The following is a 10,000-nucleotide window of genomic DNA, read 5'->3' as shown; positions in this document are numbered from 1 at the left end:
AGAGAGACATGCCAGTAAGCTAATACACACACACACAATGTTGTGCACACACAGTCAACAGAAACAAGATGCACAACCCATCGTAAGTATGCAACCAAGAAGCATATCCTATTGTGGTTCAAATCCCAGCACAGAAGCAGAAAGCGAACCTCACACAATCGGAAGCCCAGAAATATGCGCGCACACACAGATAAACACACACACTGGCAGTGTCAGTGTGTCACTATGCTTTTTTTCCACCCCTCCTCTCCCCTCATCCCCCCATTCTGCTGTGCTGTGGTCTTTTTCCCTCCCTCTCTCTCTCCTCTCTCTCCCTCCTCTTCCTCCTCCTCCTCCTCCTCCTCCTCACCAAAAGGAACAATAGGTTATGCAGCGCATTTTCCTGCTGCATTTCTCTCAGGCCTCAGCCTTTACATGCCATTCCACTCAAGCGAGCACGGCCCTGACACAGTGCCACACTGACACCTGCTGGCTGGGAAGAGAAAATAAGAGAATGGGACTAAGAGAGCGTCATGAAGGTGGGCTTTGGTCTGTGATATGGGGGCAGATAGGGGGGAGGCAGTAATTAAAGTATTAAGTGTGCACTGTGATGTGGAAGAGAAGTAAAGTTTTTTTTGCAGAGGTGGGTGGTTGTGAGGGGGAGGAAAGAAGAATGGTTATCTAGATGGCTCTCAGAAGGAGGAGAGGATGCTCGTATACTATCATTCACTGAGTCATTCTGCCCTCGAACGGTGTGAACATGAAGACACATAAAGATGTGAGAGCACGAGCACACACACAACAACAACCTGTACACAGACACACATACACACACACACACACACACACACACACACACACACACACACACACACACACACACACAGAAACACACAGAAACAAAAATGAGCCAAAAATACCAACATTGCCCTCTCTCTCTCTCTCTCTCTCTCTCGCTCCTCCTCTCTCTCACCCGTCAGCATTTCCTGTGCATTGCAACCGTTCTCTGCCAAATGCTATTTAACAATCCCTGCCTCTCATCTTGCCCCCTTGTTCGTAGTGTTTTGGTAAAATATTGTATTTATTCATTAATATGCACATAATGTTTAAATAAAACATGCGCTTCCCGACGCTGTGGAGGCAATGCTAGGCGCCCCTTCCAGCTGCTTCCTCCTTGAATTAAAAGGAGAATAATTAGTGTTCATGTGTGTGTGAAATCAAAGTCGTTTTTGCCACATAAAAAAGTGAAGGGGGGGAGGACACAGTGATGAAGGGAGAAGAGACGGAGTGCAAAGAGAGGGATGGTGGAGGACAGGGACGGGGTCCGGAGAGAGGGATGAGGTTGTAACTCTTGGAGTCTGTCAGAACCTGTGTCTGTGTCTGGATCAGAGTCTGCGTCTGCCTCGGTCTCTCTCTCTCTCTCTCTCTCTCTCTCTCTCTCTCTCTCTCTTTCTCATTCCTTCATCTGCTATATCTCTCCTCACAGCACTGAATTCCCTAGTCTGACTATCTGACTATCCTTACCTATCTTGCATTTTACAGTCTTTCTTTCCTTCTCTCTTTTTTCTCTCTTTCTGTGTAACACACATGCTCCTGTTTTTTGCACATCTCATTCCCCCTTGTTCTCCTCTCTCTCCTCTTGTTCCCCCTCTCTCACCCCCTCTCTTTCCCCCTATCTTTCACCTTGTCGTTCCCCCTCTCGTTCTTCTCACTGCACTGTATTTGCTTCTTTGAGTATCCTTACCTAACCTATCTTGCATATCACAGTCTTTCTCCTCAGCTCCCTCTCTCTCCCTCTCTTTCCTCCACACATGCCCTCCATTCTTGCATATCTCTCTCATTACCCTTCTCTGTCTCTTATCTATTTCCATATTGCACAATATTTCCCTTTTCTGACTACCCTTACCTTACTGATCTTGTATTTCTCTCTCTCTCTCTCTCTCTCTCTCCCCCTCTCCATCCCCCTCTGTCTTGGCCTGTCTCTTTCTCTCTTTCTGGCTCTCTGTCTCTCTCCCTCTGCCTCGCCTGCAGGTCTCTCCAGTAGATTAGGCTTGGCTCGGCAGCTGAGTCGGAGCTGCTGAATCAGCCAGATTCCTCCAAATGACCCAAATCCTCACTCCATTGAAACCTCATCCACTCCCTGATTGTGATTCTCTTTCCTGGGACTCTCCCTCTCTCTCTCTCTCTCTCTCTCTCTCTCTCTCTCTCTCTCTCTCTCTCTCTTCCCTCCCTCTTTCTTTTTCTCTTTATCATTCTCTCTCTCTCTCGCTCTCTCTCTCTCCCTCCCTCCTGGTCATCCTTTCTCTAACACTTGCAAATGCCCGACCATGAATAAAGTGACGTAGCTAGAGTCATTAGTCAATGCCTTAATTCATATGAGCACAGGTGTTGCCATAGTCTTGCTCATGACATGAACTACCACAAGCTCAACAGCTGTCTGAAGTGGAAACTGCAGTGGTTCTCCCCAGCTGCTGTGGTTATAGAAATTAAACATATTATTACTTATGACATACATTATATGGTATATATGTATGTGTTACATACGTCATATGTTTATTATTAATACATTTTAAAAACATCTTTCTATTTTATCGAAAGGCCTTTCACAACAGAGGACACACAGTTCTCACTCAGATTACAGTTGCATTGATTGAAATTGAATTGAATTGATTTGAATTGAATTGAATTGAATTGAATTGAATTGAATATCCAGGATATCCAGGAGCTCTACATTCAGAGTGCCTGCAAACAGCAAATCCTACCTTCCTTTCGCATGGCAAAGAATGAGAAGACTCCCCATTGACACACTGTGGTCCTTTAACTCAACTGGTTGATGAAGAGGCTACAAACGCAAAAGCCCAAAGGCTCAACAGATAAAATATAAACTTGTCCCATGTGCTATAAGCTACTTTGGATGATTGTGTTTGCTAGATAAGTAAATCGAAAACAGGAGAGCATAATCAGGTGTCCTCCATTACAATTATTCATCAGGCCCTTACATGCTTTGAACGGGGATCGGATGAAGAAGGCTAGCCCCGATTGTTTTGTTTTGAAACAAGCAAAAACAAAACAAAGAAAAACAGGATAACCAGAGAAAACCTACAATGCCTTTATCTCAGAGAGAGACTTCATACACCCCCTAGGCGTGCATTCCCATGATACATTGAAAGAAGATTCTAGATACTAAAATCTTCTTCACTGCTATGGGAAAAGATACAGATCCCTCTCCAAGGATCCAAACCAACATGTAGGGGCTGGCAACTGCTCAGCCCTGTGGATGAATAGAAAGAGGAGCCCATCACATTTTAACCTATACAGACAATACCTTAACCATGTAGCATTTCTAACTGTCTTACTGCTGAAGTTGATGGTTAGGTCAGATACTGATGACTAGTGACTGATGACTAGTTAACCTTAGTGTTGAGAGACAACTGCAATAATATAACGGCATTTCCATACCAAGATGATCATGTCAGTCTCGTGATGGAAGGTACAAGTCAAGTGTCATCAAATCTGCTGTAGTAGTAACAATGTCAGACAATCTCTGAAGGAAAATAGCAAACAAAAAGGACAAGGCTGGAGAGCTGGATGAATAAATAAGCAGATATTAGACAGCAGTGGTTATAAGACATGCTGTTATTACAGTGTTATAAAGTATCTATTAACACTTTATAATATTTAAACTGCGTAATGAACATTACTTAGTTAACAAAACTGCACTGTAGCCCTGTTGCGGATATTGCACCAACCTAGATGTCAGTATGATTCTTCACTAAGAATGAAAAGACAGCAGGCTTATCAGCTACCTGCTCAGATGCAGAAGCTCCTCGGGTAAGAGGGTGTGTTTCTCGAAAACATCATTGTCTAGCCACAGTTGTTCAACGATTCACTCAAGATGAATGGATATTAATAAAAAAAATTATGCTGAGTGAAATTCTCAGTTGGTGTCTGTTCAGGTAGGCAGGGAGAGGGACAGTCTTGTCAAATGAACCCAATCTAAACGCTGACAACAGCAAATACCCAGGAACAACGCTTCTAGCGACTGGTCTCAAGGAGTCCTTCCACCAACCCAACTTTGCAACCATGTTTGTCATTGATCGTTTGGAACTGCACTTTTGAGCAACACCAAATCACGAAATGACGGTTGTGATGGCTAAGACTGCAACAGTGTTTAGACAAATAGGCTTTCTAGAAACGCACCCTTGGTATTTATTCAGAGAAAGATTACAATTACAATATTATCAATAATATCATTTGATGTATGCTGTTGAAAGGGAAAAACACTCATACTCAAGTGGATTTCAGTTTAAAAAAAAAAAAAAAAACAGTAAGCAACACACACGATTGAAAATAAATCAAAGGACAAATCAAGAGGCAAACCTGCTTTTTCAGTCTATATTTTTTCTAGAACATATGAGAGGAGTGGAGAATTGGCCGTGCTGAGAAGACTAAAGGCTGGCAGACACGAGGCACCTGGAGCAGCTCTCTTTGCCCCCCGGTCAGGCCCCTGGGGGGGAGGGGAGATACGAATGGCCCTGGTCCTCAACACTGATGGGCTGTCTGTCTGAACACAGAGAACACACACACACACACTGACTAAGAAAACCCCCCTCGGCGTGTGTGTGTGTGTGTGTGTGTGTGTGTGTGTGTGTGTGTGTGCAGTGCAGATGATCATTCATCAACTGCCGGATACAAGGCCTGGAATTGCTTGTCTCTGAAAGATAAACTTTGCCAAGAAGTAGTAACAAGAAATAGGTTTTAGGATGTTTTAGGATACACAGTATGGCATCCTAAAAAATCATAATGATATCCTAAGTATTGATAGGAATGTGTCTATAATATATCTTGTACAACATATATATCAATGTTCTGAGATGAAAATTGAAAAGAGGACGTTTATATTACAAAGCTTGTTTATAAGCATAGTCTGCTGAAAAAACAACATTGCATGGCTTCCAAATGGCACAGACAGATAGGAGAATAAGTATAAATGACTGATGTTTCAGCAGTTTGCTTCACACTGGATTCCCAGCGGGGCTTAATACAACTCCAAGTCAAACTAGCAAACTCTTCAGTTGTCCTCTAACTTTGTTTGTTTTGAACTTTTGAACTAATTAACCTCACGCAGCCAACACGGCCAATCCATGTCTGGGACTCCCCCTGAGTCGTGCCCAGTCACCCTTACAGCCAATTGCCCCCCCCCTCTCCATATTACTAACACGGAAGGCAGCAGGGCACAGCCAACACCACAGGGAAGGCCATAGGCGCCCCTTTTAACTTCAGAGATCATTGGCTTATGTCAAACTATCCAAACATGGCCGTCTCCCACCAGCACCCCGGGTGGCCAAACAAAACACAAGAGTTTTTTGTTTGCTGTTTTGTTTGTTCGCCATACCCCACACCTCGTGCGTGTGGACGGGTATTGATCATTTGAAACGCTGGCAAGAGGAGTGAGGGTGTGGTGGTGGGGGTGGGGGTGGTGGGTGTTTGGGTAAGGGGAGGGGTTGGGGGGGTGAGGCATGTAAGCTGAGATGCGCCTGGACTTTTCTTAGCGCATGGAGTGGAGTGGGGTTGTCTAGTTGGCGGTCTTGTTAACAAAGTTGATTCTTGGTTTTTGTCTTCTTTTTTTTTTGTTCTTTTTTTTACAACGCCACTCTTTCTATGAACATTTTTTTTCGTATATTTACTTTACAGATGAGTCAATTTGTAAGGCATTCAATTTGATTTGTATTAGTTCTAAAACAAGCTTTCCAGATGACAAAAGAAAGGAAGGTTTCGAAGAAAGGGGGGAGGGGGGGCGTGGAGGAGGAGAAAGTCTGCAAAAAAAGAAACAAAAGCAGCGTGACAGTGTTGGAGGGAAAGAAAGAGCAACAGACAGAGAATCCTGACAGAAAGAGGGAGAAGAGAGGCTGAAAAAAAAGAGGGAACAAAGATGAGAGTTGTTTCGGGTTGCTATCAGGAGCCCGTCTGAGAACATCCGCTGCCTTTTTGATCAACTTAACAAACAGATGGCACCAAGCACGGTGCACAGATGACAACACTGAAGTAAGGTGTGAGGGAGAGAGGAGGGGGGGATGACAGAGGAAGAGAGAATGAGACAGAGAGAAAGGGTGTGGGAGGTAGACAGAAAGTCTCTTCAAAAGTTGAGATTCTGCACTTTTTAACCCCCCACTGCAGTCAGCACTCAAAGGGAAAAAATAGCTTGGGGAAGGGAGAGAGTGAGGAGAGAGGAGAAGAGAGGGAGAGAGAGAGGGACAGGAGAAGGAGAGAGAGAGGGGTGGAGAGGGAGAGAGAGAGGGGAGAGGGGTGGAGAGAGGGGAGACAGGGGAGAGGGAGAGACTGAGGAGAGAGGGACAGGAGAAGAGAGTGAGAGAGAGAGGGACAGGAGAAGAGAGGGAGAGAGTGAGGAGAGAGGGACAGGAGAAGAGAGGGAGAGAGTGAGGGGAGAGGGACAGGAGAAGAGAGGGAGAGAGAGAGGGGAGAGGGGAGGAGAGCGAGAGAGTTGAGGTGAGAAGGAGAGGAGAGTGAGGAAAGGTGGGGAGAAGGAAAGTAAGAGAGTGGAGGAGAGAGGAGAAGGGAACCAGGGGGAGAGGAGAATGAGGAAAGGTGGGGAAAAGGAGAGTGAGAGAGGGGAGGAGAGGAGGAGAGGAGAATGAGGAAAGGTGGGGAAAAGTAGAGTGAGAGAGGGGAGGAGAAGAGGAGAGAAGTGAGGAAGGGTAAAGGAGGGAGCAAAGGAGAGGAGAGATGACAAGAGGCAAGTAGAGAAAAGAGGAGAGGAATGTGGGGGAAAGGGGAGCGAAAGAGGGGAGAAAACAGAAGAGGATAGAGAAGAGGATAGAGGAGAGGGGTGTAGACGAGAGAAGAGGAGACAGGAGGAGGGAAAAGAGAAGAGGATAGAGGAGAAGAGAACAGGAGTGAAGAGGAGGAGAGAAAAGAGAAGAGTAAAGAAGAGAGGAGTAGACTAAAGAGGAGAGGAGTAGAGAGAGGAATAGAGAAAAGAGAAGATGAGAGAAGAGGAGAGGAAATGTGTGTCATGCTGGGGCAGCAGACACGCATGGCGGAGCTTTGCTGCAGGCCGGTGAGGCGGCTCCACTTGGGCGGCTCGGGCTCGGGCTCTGCTCTGCTCTGCTCTGCTCGTGGCAGCTGATGGATCAGCATGCGCTCATCCGCCAGTAATCAAACGGCAGAAAGAAAATTAAACTGCGTTGCCATCGCCTGGACTCCCCGCCGCGATATTCTTCCCGTCGCTTCCCTCCCCGTTCATGAAACCACACACACACACACACTCACACACACAGACTTACAGACTCACATAAAGACACACACTCACGCGCTCTCTCTCTCTCTCTCTCTCTCACACACACACACACTCTCTCCCTTTCTCTCACACAAACACAAATGTGTATACGTGGCCACACAAACACAAACGTATTCTTCCTCCTCCTCACACACACACACACACACACACACACACACGCACACACGCACACACACACGCACACACGCACACACACACACACACACACACACAGAGACACACATCCCCTTCCTTTCCTCTATTTCGCTGTTTATACGAGGGGAGGATTTGAATGCATCGGGTTTATTTCCCCCTCTTTTATTTGTGCCAGGGAGGATTAAAAAATCCTCTTACATAGGTGATGGGGGGAGAGAGAAAGAGATGGGGAGGAGGGCAGGGTGAGGGAGGAGAGGGGGGGGGGGTCTGTGTACACTGGAGGTCTGAGCTGTGAACAGGATGTGAACAGTTCCCAGAGTGAAGCTCCAATTCTGATGGCGTTTCCAAAGTGACCAACACCACCAACACTGAGGAATGGGTCAGGAACCATTCTCTCCTTACTATGTTGCAGAAGACGCATACCTTGTGTATGTGTATTATTTATTGTGTATTTACAAGACACTTTTATCCACAATATCCCTTCCCACTACAGGGAAGGTAAACATTCTTATCAGTTGTGTGTGTTTGCCCATCTGGATGATAGGCATGTTTGGCTTGGGAGCTAGCCATGGTACTGAAGTTCCTAGCGGAGATAGTGGGTAAGAGGTAGCGTGAGCTAAAATGTAGTCTGAGAGGAAAGACCAGTAGAAATCTGCCAGATTTAAGGAATTAAGGTGAGTGACATCTGTCAATCATCCCAATGGGCTCCTCTTGAACTCTGTCTGTGAAACGCCGCATTGCTACCACCTTGTTTCACCAATTGAGCCACAAGAACACAACATGCGTCAACCGCCAAACAGAGACGTGATACTAAAACATCCAAGATCGGCTACTATTACTATTACGAGTTATTTCTCAATTTGGTAAGGTCTGCACTTCACCCATCCTAATGATTTAGTTCTCTTTCCAGAGCCTGAAACTATAAACTGGGGAGTGTGTGAAGCAAAAGCCTGGCAATTAAATGAATTATCACTGAATTCTGCTGGCTGGCTGGCCCACAGCTGCACAAATGTTCGAACCGTAATGGTGAGTTGTCGATGAATGACCGTGTGCTCCAGCTCTGCTCCCAAACGCTTTTGTCCGTTGTTCTGCATCATTTATACTGACGTGTCCTAAGAGAAAGATATCTGCTCCTGATTTCCGGGTTTGTGTGTATGAGCATACCAATTTATGGGCTCTGCAGGGCTAAACAGCGCTGAAAACAGCCAAGCAATTGTACTCAACGAGTATTTGTGTTTTATGCAGCCTGTGCCTAAACACACACACACAAACACACACACACACACACACACACACACACACACACACACACACACACACACACACACACACACACACTTGAGGACTGATGTTTCATGTGGTGATGTTAGGCAGAATTGAGGATTTGGGGCTCCAGGACCACAGTGTTCTGGAACACTCTGTTTGGATGACTGGAGATTGGTGTTCTTAGAACCTTTTGAAGTGAAGTATGGAGGAGAAGGCAGACTTAGAATGAGAGGAAGAGACAGAGAGAGAGAGAGAGAGAGAGAGGGACTGGAAGAAAGAAAGAAAATATTTGGTATTCCGCATATAGACCTCAAATCCCCTATACACCATGGCAGTACCACGGCGGACTGTATGTTCTTACTGGAGAGAATCGAATTGGCTTGAAAAAGACTGGAACTCCATGAGGTTAGGTTAGGTGTCTGTGAATTGAGGCTATAAAATGGCAGGTTCACACGCACTCCACACAATATATAACAGGCGCAAGCCACGCCGAGGCAGGGGCAGGGGCAGCGAGAGCATTTCTGTGTAGGATTAACAGGCATTGGTGTTATCTCCAAAATAAATTGCTTTTTAAACAAAAAGATGTGAGTGGAGAGACAAGGGCGCAATGTGTCTAAGTCAATGTGTGTGTGTGTGTGTGTGTGTGTGTGTGTGTGTGTGTGTGCATCTGTCAGCTCGCTCGCGAAGAGCGCCGTTGCTAATCGATAGGGTATTGAGCGCAACCCACTACCAGTGTTCAGCAGCAAGAAGAAGGAAAAAAAGCCCCCACCATTGTTCATATCTTCTATTGATATTCTCTTTCTCTCTCTAACTCTCTCTCTCTCTTCTTTTTTTCTCTTTTGCATTCTTTCTATCCCTCATCCCACCAGTAGACTCTCACAGAGCAGACCTCAGCACACACCAAGAAAAGAAAAAACTAAAACCTTTTGTTTTTCAAAACTTTGCACCTAACACTCAAAGACCAAGGAGTATTTTTTTTTCACTCCCCATCTGATTCTACCAGCCATAGGTAAGAGAAGGTTTGGTGATTATTTTTATTAACGCATACCATTGATAAGCCCTTCAAATAAGGAAGCACTTTCAGACCCAACACAGCAGTTGTGCCGTTTGTGCTGAAGCACCAGCAGACCTTACATTCACGGTACTGGTGTTCAGTAATCAAAGGGAAAAAAACAACCCTTCCTCATGAACATGCAACTAGATAGAGAAAGCTATAAAACTGTTCATGTAATAAGTCTTTTTCTGTCTTCCAGGCCTAGGCTGGGTGTAATGTAGTTTGATCTGGTTAATAGCTAAATTTAT

This window comes from Clupea harengus, chromosome 18, assembly GCF_900700415.2.
Source record: "Clupea harengus chromosome 18, Ch_v2.0.2, whole genome shotgun sequence".
In the NCBI taxonomy this organism is placed as follows: Eukaryota; Metazoa; Chordata; class Actinopteri; order Clupeiformes; family Clupeidae; genus Clupea; species Clupea harengus.
This window is presented reverse-complemented; position numbering follows the sequence as displayed.